A 19,747-nucleotide genomic window follows, 5' to 3' on the forward strand; every position below is an offset into this window, starting at 1 on the left:
AGAGAAAGAAGAAGTGGCAGCTAAAGATAGGGAGAGAAAAAGGCTCAGGTTTTTCTCTGAAGGAAAAATAGAAAATTTAAGTGTAATTTTCCTGAAGCCTTCACTATCTATTTATAGCATTCCACTAGGGTTAGGCTTGAATTATTTGGCATTAAAATAATGAAAATATCAGTTTAAATTTCCTACAAAAGTGGCTGGCCCTATACAAGTGGATTTGGGCCTCACTTTTTGCAATTTTGCAGTTTTATCTTTTCTGCATCTGATTTTCTCAAAAACGCCAATTTTCTAATTCAACCATTTAAATGCCAATTCTAACTATTTAATAACTATAAATAATTATTAAATAATATTGTCATTTATCATATTTATTAATTGAACCATACAAAGTATAATAATTAACAAATATGCCCCTATAAAACTCTTTCTTTACAATTTCGCCCTTACTTAGTGAAAAATTCACAAATAGACATAGTCTAATTTGAGAATTATAATTGATTAATCAAAACCAATTACATGAGTCTTACAAGCAATATTATCTCAACTAGTGGGGGGACCATGGGTCTACATAACCGAGCTTCCAATAAGTAAATCAAGAATTTAGCACTAAAATTCACAAACTTATTAATTCTTCGTTGAATCCACGTATAGAACTTAGAATTGCACTCTCAGTATATAGAATGCTCTATATGTTCCACCATATAGACACATCATTGGTTATCCATTGTATAATCCTAATGTGATCAATGATCCTCTATATGAATGATCTACACTGTAAAGGGATTAGATTACCGTTACACCCTACAATGTATTTTATCCTTAAAACACTTGACCACGTATAAATGATATTTCAGCTTATGTGAAATGAGTACTCCACCATTTATGTTCGTTTGGTCAAGCTCGAAGGAGATCATCCTTTGCTTACTATTCGCCAGATAGAAGCTATAGATTCCATGTTTCTGCTAGCGCTCCCACTCAATTGCACTACCGTGTTCCCAAAATGTACGTATCACCCTGACCTAAAAGTAGGCTTAACTAACAAATCAAAGAACACGAATAGCCTTTCAAGATTGAGCCTAATCATAACAGGATTAAGAACATTTGATCTAGGATCAACTAGGCGATATTGACTTGAATAGATATTACGGTAAGTTTAATAAATCTAAGTCAAAGTTCAATATCGGTCTCTTCCGATACATACTCCATGCATCCAACCTGAGCTTTACTTTAACCAATGCTCTGGAAAGAACATAGCATTTCTCCAAATGCAAGTAAACTCTGTTGTAGATTATCATATCAGTAAAACCCTATGTCTGATAAATCTAGGAAACTTTATTCACATAGTCATGTTTACTTTCCAATGTGTTGACGGCACAATAAACAGGATCAAGTATGTGAAAAGGGTTTCAGATGAATTCATTTATTCGATGATAACCATTTATTCGATCAAGATTGGAATTCAGCGTTGTCCCGTTTAGGCTAGAGTCAAGGCAATTCTATCTTATGAGCTTCCACCATTGTTTCATAATTTGCAAGTCAAGTATGGTCGCCACCATTAGGGTGATCTATACCATACAAAACACTTACAAACTACTTATCTTTCGAGATTAAACGGTGCGAAATTGCTAATGAACGTTCCTCCATTAGGGAGGATTACTCACTAAAACAAACGCGATGTAAAACAAACAATGGACATCGAATGTCTCTTGGTTAGAAGCTCATTATTTAAAATAATATATGTATTTTGTATAATCATTTTATTCGATATTATAATAATGAAAAATTACAAACTAAAGTTGGTTTAAATAAAAAATCACCTTCAATTAATTTTCAATTATTATTTAATTCGAAAAATAAATTCGAATAAATATCGAACAAGTTCCATATAATAATGAAAAATTACAAATGAAAATTGATTTAAGTAAAAAATCAACTTTAATTAAATTTCAATTATTATTTAAATTTGAAAAATAAATTCGAATAATAAATGGAACAAATTTGAAAATATCTTGTTTAAGTTGTTTTAGAATAATCTAAAAAATCAACTTAAATATCTTTAAAATCAGATTTAATTAAATTAAAATTAAGTTATAACCACTTAATTTGAAGATATTCCATTTTAGGTTAATATTCCAAAAGATATTAACCTAAAAAATATCTATAATATTCCATTTTAAGTTAATATTCGAAAAGATTTTAACTTAAAAAATATCTGAAGAATCTTAATAACCAATGCCTAAAATTCCTCAACTTAATTTTGAAATTTTAAATCCAAAAGATATTCAGATTTAAGTTGGTTAGTTGTAGATAACTAAATATCAACTTAAATAGGAATATTTAATGAAAAAATTAAATTAAGCTTCAGAAAGAATCTAGATGGTTATCATTCTATATTTAATTAAATACAAGAAAATACATATAGTTTAGCTTAGAATATAAAATTCTTTAAACTATGGTTTTCTTAAATTAATTTAAAAAATAAATGAAATTAATTATGTTGCTAATCAATTTTATTAGGTTAAACTAGTTTAATTAACCTAGCACAGTTATTCAAATCAGGCAAATGGGCCTTCACAATTGGGGTGGTTCATGTGAGGGGGTGCTGGGTTCAGTATGTCGTACCCACTTCTATGGCTCCCAACTCTCACACAAGGCCCAAAAGAGAGGAATTTAACCTTAAAATGAACAACTGTTATTAATTGAATAGGCTCAAAAACTAAATGGGCCTAAATAAAATCTATCAAGAACTATGATAATTTATTTAGCAACAACAACCTATATGCATCTATAATGAAATTAAACACATAGGCTCACACAAGCACACTTTGAATGGGTCCTATCATGTTGCTAGGTCATACACAAATGAAACAAGATTGTAAATATACCTGTTACAAATTATTTACTTGACCAAGGGAGCCATCAGATCATTAGATCTGGCAAAAAGTAACCATGGCTATTTGCAATCAAGTAATAATAGGTTTTGAAAACTTACACACAAGCTAAAACACATACTCCTGCAACAAGGTTAGCTGGATAGTTGGATGTAGGATTTATTTATTTTAAATTAAATAATTTCGAAAAATAATTAATTAAATAAAAAGAAAATTCGAAAATTTTAAAAATAAATTTCAAAAATTTCGAAATTAAAAAAATTTAAATTTAAAATTAAACCTACAATTTTGAAAAATTAGGTTTCAACCAACCTAAATATCATTTCAAAATTTGGTAACTACTTTTAAAAATTAATTTTTTTTTTATAAATAAAAATTAAATAAAAAATTAAAAAAGATAAATGAATATCTTTTTCAGATTTTAAATGTAATTTAAATAAATAAAATAACAAAATTTAAAAGTTAGCAAAATATCTTACATCTATTTAAAATTTCATGATTATAGTTATCTTATTTTAAATTTAAATTATGTCAAATTATTTAAAAAAAATTAATTTAAAAAATTTAAAATCTGACCTTAAATTAAAAAATAAGATAAGATATAATCAAATTTAAAAAATAAGATAGATTATTAAGCAAAAAAGATAGATACTAACTATTTTTAAATTCAAATTACACTAATATCATGAATTAAATTTAAAAAATATTAAATTAATTCATTGTGATAATTAGAGTTTAATTAGGAATAGTAATAGTATAAATACAGAACTACACAAAAAATCGGAAGTTAATTCCATGAAAAAGCATAAAAAAACAAAGAAAAACGAAAAAATTGCAAGTTGTACGGACGGGATGCAGTGCATACCCGTCCGCGCGCATGTGTTGGGTGCTGGGCCGAGTTTGCTCGGCGGAATGCGTGTCACGCATGATTTCCACGCGCGCAGGTGGGATTAAGCTCAACCCTATCTTTTTTCGAATCTTCAAAAAATCATAACTAATTCAAATTAAATCGAAATTGAGTTCTGTAAAAAAGTAACTTGCTTGATTTTTTCCATACTATCCAATAAAAATAATTCTAGAAACAGATATTCAATTATTTTTCACGAAAATTCACAAACATCAATCAATCATCAAATAACACTCAATACAACATGATACCATCCAAAAAACATCAAAAAATCGTTTTAAAGTCCAAATTTCTTGCAAGAAAATCAATTACCATGGCTCTGAGGCCAGTTGTTAGAAATTATTTTACCAGGATCTTAGATCTACTCACAAGTATGTTTGTTAACACCCTAAATATGAACTTTCTAAAACGATGAAATAAACACGTACAAAGTTTAGGAAACCTTACATTGGGTGCAGCAGAATTAAATGACTCCTTCCGTTCAGATCTCTAACCCTTGTATCCTTTCTGTAGCAGAGTATTATCAAGATCTGAACCTGGATCTCTTTCTCTGAATCTTTGATGCTGAAACTCCTTTGCTGATGATCTTTCTTCACGATCTTCCTCACTATGATTGAGGTATTGCTTGCTGTGTGTGGGCACTACTCTAATCATTAAGGGGTTTCAAAATTATCAAGGAAGAAGAGAGAGATAGGGTGGCGGCCAAGGTAGAAAGAGAAAGCCTCAGGTTTTCTGAATCAGAAGTGTAATTTTCCTGAAGCTTTCACTACCTATTTATAGCATTCCACTAGGGTTAGGTTTGAATTATTTGACATTAAAATAATGAAAATATCAGTTAAATTGCCTACAAAAGTGGCCGGCCATGGCTTATTGGGTTTGGGCCTTGCTTTTTTGCAATTTTGCAGTTTTAACACTTTTGTATCTGATTTTCTCAAAAACGCCAATGTTCTAATTCAACCATTTAAATTCCAATTCTAAGTATTTATTAACTATAAATAATTATTAAATAATATTGTCATTTATCATATTTATTAATTGAACCATACAAAGTATCATAATTAACAAATATGCCCCTAACAACTCTTTCTTTACAATTTCGCCCTTACTTAGTGAAAATTTCACAAATAGACATAGTCTAATTTGAGAATTATAATTGATTAATCAAAACCAATTACATGAGTCTTACAAACAATATTATCTCAACTAGTGCGGGGACCATGGGTCTATATAACCGAGCTTCCAATAAGTAGGTCAAGAATTTAGCACTAAAATTCACTAACTTATTAATTCTTCGTTCAATCCACTCATAGAACTTAGAATTGCACTCTCAGTATATAGAATGCTCTATATGTTCCACCATATAGAAGCATCATTAGTTATCCATTATTACAATCCTAATGTGATCAATGATCCTCTATATGAATGATATACACTGTAAAGGTATTAAATTACCGTAACACCCTACTATGTATTTTATCCTTAAAACACTTGACCCCGTATAAATGATATTTCAGCTTATGTGAAATGAGTACTCCACCATTTATGTTCGTTTGGTCAAGCTCGAAGGAGATCATCCTTTGCTTACTATTCGCCAGATAGAAGCTATAGATTCCATGTTTATGTTAGCGCTCCCACTTAATTGCACTACCGTGTTCCCAAAATGTACGTATCACCCTGACCTAAAAGTAGGCTTAACTAACAAATCAAAGAACACGAATAGCCTTTCAAGATTGAGCCTAATCATAACAGGATTAAGAACATTTGATCTAGGATCCACTTGGCGATATTGACTTGAATAGATTTTACGGTAAGTTTAATTAAATCTAAGTCAAAGTTCAATATCGGTCCCTTCCGATGCATACTCCATGCATCCAACCTGAGCTTTACTTTAACCAATGTTCTGGAAAGAACATAGCATTTCTCCAAATGCAAGTAAACTCTTGTTGTAGATTATCATATCAGTAAAACCCTGTGTCTGATAAATCTAGGAAACTTTATTCACATAGTCATGTTTACTTTCCAAAGTGATGACAACACAATAAACAGGATCAAGTATGTGAAAAGGGTTTAAGATGAATTTATAAATCAAATAGATAAGAAATTGATAAAGTGAACCAAAACATACACAAATGAATGAAAAATACTTCTGTTTCTTTATTGATGTTGAGTAAAATAGATTACATTGAAATGGATTTTTATTTAGGGCATAAAACCCAACAAACTCCCACTTGCACTAATATAAAACTAATCAGTACATATCAATTAATCCTAAATTCTGACGGTGCTTTTCAAAAGCTGTCACCGCCAAGACTTTGGTAAATGGATCAGCTAGGTTGTCCTCTGTGTCAACTTTCTCAACTAGTACATCCCCTCTTGCCACGTATTCTCTGATAATGTGATACTGCCTTTCAATGTGTTTGCTTCTCTTGTGGCTTCGAGGTTCTTTACTGTTTGCCACAAATGAATGAAAAATACTTCTGTTTCTTTATTGATGTTGAATAACATAGATTACATTGAAATGGAGTTTTATTTAGAGCATAAAACCCAACAAATAACCCTATGGCGTTGGTTCCTGTATAAGACCCTATGACAAGCAGCCCCGTAAAATAAAAATAGAAAGGGACTAAAAAAGTTTATTTAAAGAATAACTAATTCACCCTCAGAAGCAAATTAAACTTTAAAATAACTTAGGGGCATTTTAGTAATTTTACTAATCCATCAAATCGACATTCTAAAATTCTAAAGTAGTCTCGAATATCCTCAAAATAATTCATTCCTTAATGTTGTGACATTTCTGACCACATCGTTAAATTTCCACAGTCGCCGGGCCCGAATAAAATATTTTTAGTTTAAGAATGGTATTCCCGATACCCACATATCTCAATATAATCTCTGTAATTAATAAATTACGCTTAATATAATCACTTAATAAATCCTCACTAATTACCCTAAGTAAGATCATAATCTTACTTCATTACAAAAATAATTACATATTTAATAAAATATGTCTATTTAGTATCATTTTATTTTTCTGGGATATTAACACTATCCCCTCCTTCTAGGAACTTCGTCATCGAAATTTACCTGAAAAGCTCAAGACACTGCTCCCACATCTGCGACTGTAATTCCCAAGTCCCTTTTTCAACCTTGTTGTTCCGCCATAACACTTTAACTAGCGGAATAGTCTTGTTCCGCAACACCTTTTCCTTCCTGTCTAAAATCGGTACTGGTTGTTCTTCATATGACAGGTCTGTCTGAAGCTCAATGTCTTCATAACTTAAGACATGAGTTATATCTGATACATATTTCTGAAGCATCGAGACATGAAACACGTTATGAATCCCAGATAAAGCACAAGGTAGAGCCCACAGATAAGCTACCTAACCTACTTTCTCAAGAATCTCGAACAGAGCAATAAACCTGGGACTCAACTTTCCTTTCTTCCCGAATCTTTGAACTCCCTTCATTGGGCATACACGAAGGAAGACAAAATCCCCAATTTGGAATTCAACATCTCTATGCTTTTCAATAGCCTCACTCATTCTTTGGACAACTTTAGGTCCAGGATACCTGCGTTCATCGGCTTCATCCCACTGAATGGGTGAGCGACACTTCCTTCCATAAAGCATCTCATAAGGAGCCATGCCAATGGTACTCTGATAACTATTGTTATAAGAAAACTCAACCAGAGGTAGGTACTTGTTCCAAGAACCTTCAAAATCTATTACACATGCCCTCAGCATATCCTCAAGTATCTGGATAGTCCTCTCAAATTTACCATCGACATGAGGATGAAAAGCTGTACTAAATTTTAGTTTAGTACCCATTGCTTGCTATAAGCTTTCCCAGAATTTGGATGTAAATTTTGGATCTCGATATGAAACTATCGACTTTGGGGCACCGATATACAAATCAGCATATTGATCCACTGTATACGTTGTTCGCACTAGTAAAAAATTGTGCAGACTTTGCATATCGATCAACTATCACCAAAATAGAGTCATAATACCCTACTGTTCTGGGCAATCCCACCACAAAATCTATGGTGATGTCTTCCCATTTCCACTCGGGAATCTTTAGAGGCTGAAGCAAACTTGGTGGCCTCTGACTTTCTACTTTGATTTGCTGGCAGGTTAAGCATCTTGACACATATTCAACAATATCCCTCTTCATACCCGGCCACCAATAAAAAGCTTTCACATTATGATACATTTTGGTTGTACCCGAGTGTAAGGAGTACGGTGTGGTATGAGACTCATCAAGTATCTCCTGTCTGATATCTTTGTCATTCGGTACACAAATTCTATTCTTGTATCGCAATAATCCATCAGATGAGAATGAAAAATCTTTTGCCGACCCAACCTCTTACTTCTCCTTATGTCCCTGTAACTCAGGATCACTTTGTTGTGCCACTCTAATTCTTTCCAACAAATCAGACTGCAAGGTAATATTGGCAAGTTTTCCAATCACAAATTCAATTCCCGATATAGTCATATCCTCAGCCAACTCTGTTGAAATTTTCTTTAGTTCACAGACTTGCCCTGGTCCTTTTCGACTTAGAGCATCCACTACCACATTTGCTTTTCTAGGGTGGTAGAGAATCTCGCAGTCATAATCTTTGACCAGTTCTAACCATCGTCGTTGCCTCATATTTAAGTCCTTTTGAGTAAAAAAGTACTTGAGACTTTTGTGATCCGTATAAATCTCACACTTCTCACCATATAGATAGTGACACAAAACTTTCAATGCGAAAACAGCTGCTGCCAATTCAATATCATGGGTAGGATACCACTGTTCATACTCTTTCAATTGCCTGGATGCATAAGCAATAACTTTCCCGGACTGCATAAGAACTCAACCTAACCCCTGTTTGGACGCATCACAATAAATCATAAACTTTTCATCACTTACTGGTAAGGTTAATACAGGAGCAGTAATCAACCTTTGCTTCAGTTCCTGGAAACTACCTTCACACTTATCAATCCAAATGAACTTGCAGTTCTTTCGGGTCAACTCTATTAAGGGCGTAGAAATCTTTGCAAAGCCCTCAACAAACCTTCTATAATATCCTGCCAATCCCAGGAAACTTCTAACTTCAGTTGCTGACTTAGGTCGAGGCCAGTCGCGTACCACTTCAATCTTTACTGGATCCACTAGAATACCATCTTTACTTACCACATGCCCCAAGAAACTCACCTGAGGTAACTACAATTCATATTTCTTGAATTTGGCATACAGCTTATGCTCCCTGAGACGTTGTAACACCATCTGAACATGTCTTTCGTGAGTCTCTTCTGAGTCTGAATAAATTAGAATATCATCAATAAAGACAATAACAAAATCATCCAGAAAGTCTTTGAACACTCGGTTCATCAAGTCCATAAATGCTACAGGGGTGTTTGTTAATCTGAAGGACATTACTAGAAATTCATAGTGTCCATACCGGGTTCGAAAAGCTATCTTGGGAATATCCTCTTCTTGAATCCTCAACTGGTGATTACCAGATCGAAGATCAATCTTGGACAAGACAGTCTTTCCCTGTAGCTGATCGAATAAGTCATCTATCCTTGCCAAAGGATACTTGTTCTTCACTGTTAACTTATTCAACCCGGTAATCAATGCACATTCGTAAAGTTCTGTCCTTCTTTTTCACGAACAAAACTGGTGCACCCCATGGCAAAGTACTTGGTCTTGTAAATTTTAAATCCATCATTCCTTGTAATTGTACTTTTAACTCTTTTAGCTCCGCAAGTTCCATCCTATAGGGAGCTCTTGATACTGGCTCTGCCCCTGGTATTAGATCAATCTCAAAATCAATTTCACGTTTTGGTCCCGGTAACTCCTCTAGAAAAACATCTAGAAATTCTTGAACTACTGGGACATGCTCCAGTCGCGCTGGTGGTTCCCTGGTAGTATCCACTACATTTGCTAAGAAACCAACGCACCCCTCACACAAAAAATCTCTTGCCTTAAGCGCTAAAATTAAGGGAATTTGGGATCCCTGCATCTTACCCACAAATACAAAGGGGTCTTTGCCCTGAGGCTGAAAAGTTACCATCTTTCTTTTGCAATCAACAGTTGTGTTGTATTTCTCAAGCCAATCCATACCCAAAATAACATCAAAGTCCTCCAAATTTAGTTCTATCAGATCAACTAATAACACCCTTCCTTCCACAAATACTAGAAGGGGTTCACCCACCTACTGGAGATAACCAACTCTCCTGTAGGAAATAAAGTTCCAAAGTCTCTAGCAAGTACATCACTAGGCCTATTCAATTTCTCAATTATTCTACTTGAAATATAAGAATGTGTCGCACCAGAATCAATCAGAACACTCAATAAAGTGTTGGAAATTATTTTACCAGGATCTTAGATCTACTCACAAGTATGTTGTTTAAACACCCTAAATATGAACTTTCTAAAACGATAAATTAAACACGTATAAAGTTAAGAAAACCTTACATTGATGCAGCGGAATTAATGTCTCCTTCCGCTCAGATCTCTAACCCTTGTATCCTTTCTGTAGCAGAGTATAATCAAGATCTAAGCCCGAATCTCCTTCTTCTTTAAGTTTGATCATTCACTGTAAAGCCCGCTTAGTTAATTTGGAAATTAGCAGTTATTTGTGTTAATCAGGAAATTATTTATAGCTATTTAAATAATTTATCATTGTTATTTATGGAATTCAGATATGCATAATTATGTCATCAGCAGTTTTTATATTTCGCATTCGTGTCCCGTATTTTGGAACGCTAGCGTTTGCCTCGCAGAAATCACAACTTAGTATGTTAGTATTTTGGGGGACGGGTTTTAGACATTGGGAATGTCGGGAATGGCCGGGAATTTAGAATGTCCCAAAAATACCCCTTTAGTATGATTTTAGTGATTTTATGGTGGGGGGCAAAATGGTCTTTTTGCCCCATTAGTATTTTTTGTCTTATGTGAATTAGATGAATTAAATGTTATTTTTAAATAACCTTTTTGGCTGAAATGGTTTTATTAAGTTGATATATTATGACATTTATTCTTTTTCCAACACTTAGCTTATTTTGAAAAAGAAATTCCAAAAACTCACACACAATCACTCTCTCTCTTTCGGCCATCTTTGAGCAGCAAGGAGGGGGAATTTTCTTGGTGATTCAAGTCTTCATTGTGTTGATTTTTGTGATCCTTAATTGCTTGTAAGTGGTTCTCAACCTTTCTTTGTGTTTTTACTTGTTTTTCTTGAAAAAAAAAGATGATGAATGCATGTGATTGTGGAATGTTGTTGCTGCTGTAATTAGTTCTTGTTTTCTGAGTTTAAGCATGTTAGTTTAGGGTTGTTTTGATGCTTGATTGCTAGGTTGAGCATGCTAGATGAAAATGTGTGAAAATTGATGATTTTTGTGAGAAAATGCATGTTTTGTTTCTGTATAATTGCTGGTTGTTATTGTTAGTTTGCAGAGGGTTTTTCTTGCTTAGTTAAGTAGAATTAACTAGGCTAGGGTGCATGCTAGTGGGTTTAACCAAGTTTGAGTTCTTGAACTCAAAGCTTGGTCTTCAATGGTGAAATTTGTTTGTGAGGTTTCTGGGTAGGTTTGAGGCCTTGGAATGGTCATTTGGGACCTATGTAGGAGGTCTGGAAAGTTTGGGACCATTTGGGTTCGAATTGGTCGAGTTATGGGAATTTTTGGTTCGTCGCTCGCGAGGAACCGATTCCGGCCGAGCATCCGGATTCCGGATGGGGTTCGCATTTTCTTCAGAACCGGAATTCCGGTTGGGCAACCGGACTTCCGGATGGGGGATTTTTCAGAACCCTAGTTTTCCTCGTTTTTGGGTTTTTAGGGGTATTGCCATGCTTTTTATCGATAGGGAAACTTTTAGTTTCGAGTTTTAGTCCCCGGGAAGTGATTTAGCGCGTCACTTATAGTGTTGTGGTTTTTATGGTTTAAAGAGCCGTAATCCGCCGTTCCGCCTGCTGGGCCAATGTTGACCGCACACCCGAAATCGAATCCGTGCAAGATTAGTATAACAAGATGCATATGTAGTTTACATGTTTAGCGTGCATGTGTGAAGCCTCCGTTAGTTTACATTAGATATGTATTTAGGCTTCGAACCACCCAACCCCGTCACGCTTCTGCACAGCCGGAGTATGACCGCAGCCGGAGTATGACCGGCTCGACCGATCAGCCGACACCGGTTGGTGGTTCGCGCTGACCTATCCCGTCTGGACATGTGCTGGAGTATGACCAGCACTCGAGTATGACCGGCTCGACCGATCAGAGGATACTTGTCAATAGTACCGTCCCCCGAACGTTCAAAACCTCGGCACCATGTTGGACATGGCAAGAGTGCTCGCACCATGTTGGACATGGCAAGAGCGGGACTCCGCATCGTGTTGGACACGGCGTTCGCCTTTATGTATGTTATTATTATGCTTTTCTTACCGAGTCCGTCGACTCACGCTTAAGTTCATGTGTAGGTAAAGGCAAGGCAAAGCTTGCCGATGGACCGTGAGCGAGCTTATGGGATTGTACATGTCGGGGCGGTTAGGCCCGAGCGTACGATCCTCTGGGATGCCAGGCTGAGATTTTTGTAACTATTGCCGTTAGATGACCATATTTTGATGTAAAAGTTGAACAAGAAAACGTTTGTAAATATTTTTATAAATCTAGATCCCGAGACTTTTGCAAAACTAGCTTATAAGTTTAATGAAAAAGTAAAATTTTAATTAATCACGTTTTTCCATAAACCTCGTTGATTAGCAACGAGCCGCACAAGACGTTTAAAAATCACGTAATACGCCTAAGATAGTTGTGGTGTTACAATTTGGTATCGAGTCGCCTGTGTTGTCTTCCGAAGATCGTCACGACATGTACAATCATCATCACAGCTAGCCTCTGCTCACGGTTCGCAAGCCTTTATTGCTTTAGTAGTTTATTTTATTCAGCTTATGAAAAAGAAAAGCCCGTTAGGAAGCATGTTAAGAATCGATAGTAGAATAGGCGCATGTTTCATTTCTAATTTCCAAATTAAGCGCATTAGTAAGCTCGCTCAATACGACCTGATATGCCAACTCTTGGTTTCGCAGCGCGTTCTAACTAGATGGACGCCAGGCGACTACCGTGAGTCAAGGCAACTCAAATTGGGGTCGAATCGGGGGAGAGGGAGCTCGGTTTCCCCCACCTCGCTGTGGGCCGAGGTGAGGTCCCCGAGGCGGTGGCTCGTGGCTCCGGGGGTGATGAGAACCCGCCACAAGCCGCTGCCTGTGCTTCCCTCGATCGTGGAGCCCCGACCGGGAGCCGCGGTTTGCGGAGATGCAAGCCCGGATCGAAGAACAAGACCTCGAGATTCCGAGGTCGAGACATGCCAGGTGCCTCCGCAGCCCAAAGGCCGCAGTTCCACGCACTGCCCTCGCCGCCTGTGCCGAGATGGTAGTGGCGGCCCAGCATCGGAACCTTTATATGAGCGGCTCGAAGCAAGCACCTCCGTATTCCCGGAGGTCCGTATGTGTCGAAAGCCGAGCAGCGGGCTTACGGTGATCACCACAATTCGAACTTTATGGGTGTCACCGCAACGACAGAGTGGTGTGCGCCACATTTCGGGCCCAGTGAGGATGCCCCGGTATGGTGGGACATGGTGTCTCGCATTCACGACGTCACCACCATGACTTGGGAGAGGTTCCAGAACTCTTCAACGCGAAGTACTACAACGAGGCGTTAGAAGCGCCAAGAGAAAGGAATTCGTTCACCCGACCCACGAGAACATGAGTGTCACCGAGTATACTACTCGCCTGACCGCTGGCGAGGTTAGCCTCGGGAATTGTGCCGACCGACTTCAGAAGGAGAAGTATCCGGACGGATTGCATCCCAAGATCGCATGACCCGATGATTACCACAGACGACAAAGACCACCTACGCCGCTCGATGGTGGAGAAGGCACCGGCGAGCCGAGGGCGCAAGTGGGGTGCATGTCGCAGTCGGCCTAGTACTCCGATTAGTGGCGGAGCTCCTACTCCTCCTGCATCAGGTTTCAGCAGGGGAGTAGTGGTTCTGCCCATTGATCGAGGAAGAGGGCACCCACCGTCTTCCCGGCGGCTCGAGTCGAACAAGAGGTTCCGAGGGAACCGGTAACGGCAGGAGTCGCCCCGGTGGTAATGAGACCCGCTTCTCCTATCCCGAGTGCCCTAGCCGCAAGAGGCACCATCTGGGGTGAGTGCAAGGCGGTGGATGCTTTCATTGTGGCATGCCCTAGGCACTTCAAGAGGGAATGTCCCAGCTCCGCCGTAGGCACCGAGAGCTCCACGGCATTCACCTCCCGTGGTATTCGCGATCACGCAGCCGATGCGTATGCCACCCATCAGCTTGTTACAGTCGATTCTTTATTAACGACTCGCTTATCTGCCGTTTGATTCCGGGGCTACACGTTCTTATGTGGCGGCCGAGTCTTTAGTAAGTCAAGTAGACCCTATGATAGATATGAGTCGTGGTTTGGAACCCCGTTACCCTACGAGAATTGGTTATCTCCAATAGGTGGATTAGGTCTATGCCGATCGTGATAGATGGTAGAGAGTTGAGCGCCGATCGATAGAGATGAGCTTAGTCGAATTTGATATTATTTTAGGAATGGATTTCCTATCTAAATATTCGGCGAGCATTGATTGCAAGAGAAGATGGTGATCTTCCAACCGAAAGTGAAGAACCGTTCGTATTTGTGGGTTCTGCCTCGTGGATCTCGGATCCCGTGATCTCGGCTATGTCGGCCGAGAGAATTATTGTACGGTGGGTGCTTAGTGGTTTCGGCCGTGGTGGGTGGACACCACTCGCCGTACACCATTCGCCGTAGGACATCGCGTGGTTCGGAATTTTTGGACGTTTTTCCCGAAGAACTTCCAGTGGTTACCACCTCGACGGGAGATTGATTTCGTAATGGACTTGGCACCAGTGGGTGGATCCGGCTTCTAAAGCCCCGTATAGGATGGCTCCAAATGAACTTAAGGAGTTAAAGATTCAGCTCCAGTGGGTTGCTTGACATGTGGGGTTTATTCGGCCCCAAAGGTGTCACCTTGGGAGCTCCGGCTTTGTTCGTGAAGAAGAAAGATGGCTCTATGAGGATGTGCATCGACTACGTAGAGTTGAACAAGCCGATCCCGTGAAGAATAAATATCCATTACCTAGGATCGATGACTTGTTCGATCGCCTTCGTGGGAAGACGGCCTTCTCTAAGATTGATCTCCGTTCGGTTATCATCGCCTGAGGATCCGAGGGGAGGACATTCCAAAGATCGGCTTTCCGCACTAGGTATGGACACTACGAGTTTCGGTTATGTCATTCGGACTAACCAATGCTCCCCGCAGCATTCATGGACTCCGATGAATAGAGTATTCAAGGATTTCCTCGATATCCGTGTAATCGTGTTTATCGACGACATCCTCGTGTACTCTCGGGCCGAAGAGGAGCATGAGTTACATCTTCAGATGGTACTGCAACGACTTCGAGAACATAGACTCTACGCCAAGTTCAAGAAATGTGAGTTCTCGTTGTCTCGTGTGTCCTTCCTAGACACATTTGTGGGTAAGGATCGGATCAAGGTGGATCCCGGGAAGATCGAATCCGTCGTGGATTGGCCGAGACCGAAGACAAGGATGCAGAGATCGAAGCTTCTTGGGATTAGCCGGGTATTACCGTAGGTTCGTGGAGGGGTTCTCCAAAATTTCAATGCCCCTAACCGAGCTTACAAAGAAGAATCGCCGATTTATCTCGGACAGATAAATGCGAAGCTAGTTTTCGTGAGCCGAAACAGAGATTGATTACTCGCTCCGTACTAGCTTTGCCTTCTGACAAGGAGAAGTTCGTGGTCTATTGTGACGCATCCAAACAGGGTTTGGGGTGCGTATTGATGCAAGCCGACGGTTATCGCTTATGCCTCCCGTCGCTAAAGGATTATGAACAACGATACCCGACTCATGATTTAGAATTGGCCGCAAAGGGTTTTTGCACCGAAGATTTGGCGCATTACTTGTATGGGGAGAAGTGCGAGATCTATACCGACCATAAAAGTCTCAAGTATTTCTTTACTCGTAAAGATTTGAACATGAGACAAAGGCGTTGGTCGGAATTAGTGAAGGACTATGATTGTGAGATCCTTTACCATCCCGGAAAGCCAATGTAGTGGCCGATGCCCCGAGCGTAAAGGGTCCCGGCAAGTAGCTAGCATGGTTCGCATCTCACTCGCCTAGCGGGATATGGTTAGATCCAAGATCGAGCTCGTGGTAGGTCGCCTTCACAACTTAACGCCGCAATCCGATCCGTTAGAAAGAATAAAGGTCGCTCGCACGTCGATCCGAGTTAGTGAAGATCCGAGATGAGGTATTGGCTGGTCAAGCCAAAGACTTTTCAAGGTCGTGACAAAGGGGATGCTTTTGTATAAAGCCGTGGTTTCAGTGTCCCGAATGGGCGGACTCGAGGAACGAGATCTTTGAGGAGGCTCATTCTACTCCATATTCTCTACATCCCTAAGCACCACCAAGATGTACCAAGACTTGAAACCGTACTTCTGGTGGAACGGTATGCAGAAGAATTTGGTAGAATTCGTTTCGAGATGCCTCACGTGTCGGTTCACAAGGCCGAACATCGAGACCAGCAGGGTTGCCGCAGCCTCTAACCCTACCGCAGTGGAAATGGGAGGACATTACGATGGATTTTCAGTGGTCGGGTTACCTAGGACCACGGTATGTATGACTCCATCCGGGTAGTGGTGGATCGATTTACGAAATTCGCTCATTTTCTCACGGTTAGAACAACGTTTACAAGGATCGCCAAGGCAGTTATACGTCGTGAGATAGTGAGACTTCACTAGGTACCGAAGTCTATAGTTTCGGACAGGATCCGAAATTCACCTCCAAATTTTGGCAAAGTTTGCAACGGCAATGGGTACAAAGCTAAAATTCAAGATGCGCATTCCATCCTCGGGACAGATGGTCACCCGAAAGGACAATTCGTATATTGGAGGACATGCCGAGAGCCCGTGTTATGGACTTTGAGGGTTCATGGAATAAATACCTACCGTTAGTAGAGTTCTCTTATAACAACAACATCGTGAGTACGATAGGGATAGCACCCTATGAACCGTTGTACTCGTAGGAAGTGCAGATCCCCTATCCACTCGGGATGAGACAGTGGAGAGGAAATACCTAGGTCCGAGTCGGGCCTAGCGGACCAATGAGGCAATAGAGAAGATTAAAGCTAGAATGCTTGCCTCCTGAGCAGCATGTAAGAGTTACGCAGATCCGAAACGTCGAGATGTTGAGTTCCGAGTAGGGGACCATGTGTTTTTGCGAGTATCTCCGATGAAGGGGATTAAACGTTTCGGGAAAAGAGGCAAGTTATGCCCTAGATTTACAGGACCTTTCGAGATTCTCGAGAAGATAGGTCAAGTGGCATATCGTTAGCATTGCCTCCAAACCTTTATCAAATAGCACAACGTATTTCATGTCTCAATGTTGAGAAAATACGTCTCGACCCCTCTCATATACTCGCTATGAGTGGCCTTCAGCTTCGCCGATATGTCTTACGAAGAACAAAACAAGGCATCCCGGATAGAAAGGATAAAGTCCTTCTGGAATAAGACCATAGTGTTGGTCAAGGTTCTCTCGAGAAACGCAAGGTGGAAGAAGCCACTCCTGGAGCTAGAATCAGATATGCGAGCTCAATATCCAGAGTTATTCAGGTTAGATTTCTGGGACGAAATCCTTTTAAGGGGGATAGTTGTAAAGCCCGCTTAGTTAATTTGGAAATTAGCAGCTATTTGTGTTAATCAAAGAAATTATTTATAGCTATTTAAATAATTTATCATTGTTATTTATGGAATTCAGATATGCATAATTATGTCATCGCTAGCTTTTATATTTCGCATTTCCTATGTCCCAGATTTTGGAACGCGGCGTTTGGCTCAGTAGAAATCACAACTTAGTATTTTAGTATTTTGGGGACGGGTTTTAGACATTGGGAATGTCGGAATGGCCGAATTTAGAATGTCCCAAAAATACCCCTTTAGTATGATTTTAGTGATTTTATGGTGGGGGGCAAAATGGTCTTTTTGCCCCATTAGTATTTTTTGTCTTATGTGAATTAGATGAATTAAATGTTATTTTTAAATAACCTTTTTGGCTGAAATGGTTTTATTAAGTTGATATATTATGACATTTATTCTTTTTCCAACACTTAGCTTATTTTGAAAAAAGAAATTCCAAAAACTCACACACAATCACTCTCTCTTCTTTCGGCCATCTTTGAGCAGCAAGGAGGGGGAATTTTCTTGGTGATTCAAGTCTTCATTGTGTTGATTTTTGTGATCCTTAATTGCTTGTAAGTGGTTCTCAACCTTTCTTTGTGTTTTTACTTGTTTTTCTTGAAAAAAAAAGATGATGAATGCATGTGATTGTGGAATGTTGTTGTCGTAATTAGTTCTTGTTTTCTGAGTTTAAGCATGTTAGTTTAGGGTTGTTTTGATGCTTGATTGCTAGGTTGAGCATGCTAGATGAAAATGTGTGAAAATTGATGATTTTTGTGAGAAAATGCATGTTTTGTTTCTGTATAATTGCTGGTTGTTATTGTTAGTTTGCAGAGGGTTTTTCTTGCTTAGTTAAGTAGAATTAACTAGGCTAGGGTGCATGCTAGTGGGTTTAACCAAGTTTGAGTTCTTGAACTCAAAGCTTGGTCTTCAATGGTGAAATTTGTTTGTGAGGTTTCGTGTAGGTTTTGAGGCCTTGGAATGGTCATTTGGGACCTATGTAGGAGGTCTCGGAAAGTTTGGGACCATTTGGGTTCGAATTGGTCGAGTTATGGGAATTTTGGTTGCTGCTCGCGAGGAACCTAATTCGTTGAGCATCCTGGATTCCCGGATGGGGTTCGTATTTTTCCGTAACCGAATTCCTCGGGTTGGGCAAACCGGATCTCCGGATGGGGGATTTTTCAGAACCCTAGTTTTCCTCGTTTTTGGGTTTTTAGGGGTATTGCCATGCTTTTTATCGATAGGGAAACTTTTAGTTTCGAGTTTTAGTCCCCGGGAAGTGATTTAGCGCGTCACTTATAGTGTTGTGGTTTTTATGGTTTAGGAGCCAGTAATCCGCCGTTCAGCCTTCGGCCTACTGTTGACGGCACACCCGAAATCGAATCCGTGTAAGATTAGTATAACAAGATGCATATGTAGTTTACATGTTTCGCGTGCATGTAGGAAGCCTGTTAGTTTACATTAGATATGTATTTAGGCTTCGAACCACCCAACCCCGTCACGTCGGCATTGGGCCGGAGTATGACCAAGCCACGGAGGGACCGGCTCGACCGATCAGCCGACACCGGGTTGGTGGTTCGTTGCTATTGACCTATCCCGTCTGCAGCCGGAGTATGACCAATGGGCACGGAGTATGACCGGTTCGACCGATCGTGAGGATACTTGTCAATAGTACCGTCCCCTGAACGTTCAAAACTCAGTACCATGTTGGACATGGCAAGAGGTGCTCGCACCATGTTGGACATGGCAGTAGCGGGACTCGGTATCGTGTTGGACACGGCAGTCAGTTTTATGTATGTTATTATTATGCTTTTCTTACTGAGTCTGTCGACTCACAGTTTAAGTTCATGTGTAGGTAAAGGCAAGGCAGTTGCTGATGGACCGTGAGCGAGCTTATGGGATTGTACATGTCGGGGCGGTTAGGCCTGGAGCGTACGATCCTCGGGACAGCAGGGCTGAGATTTTTGTAACGGTCGTTAGATGACCATATTTTGATGTAAAAGTTGAACAGTAAAAACGTTTGTAAATATTTTTATAAATCGGGATCCCGAGACTTTTGCAAAACGGTTTATAAGTTTAATGAAAAAGTAAAATTTTAATTAATCACGTTTTTCCATAAACCTCGTTGATTAGCAACGAGCTGCACAGTACGTTTAAAAATCACGTAATACGCCTAAGATAG

Source organism: Cannabis sativa, chromosome X (assembly GCF_029168945.1).
Source record: "Cannabis sativa cultivar Pink pepper isolate KNU-18-1 chromosome X, ASM2916894v1, whole genome shotgun sequence".
In the NCBI taxonomy this organism is placed as follows: Eukaryota; Viridiplantae; Streptophyta; class Magnoliopsida; order Rosales; family Cannabaceae; genus Cannabis; species Cannabis sativa.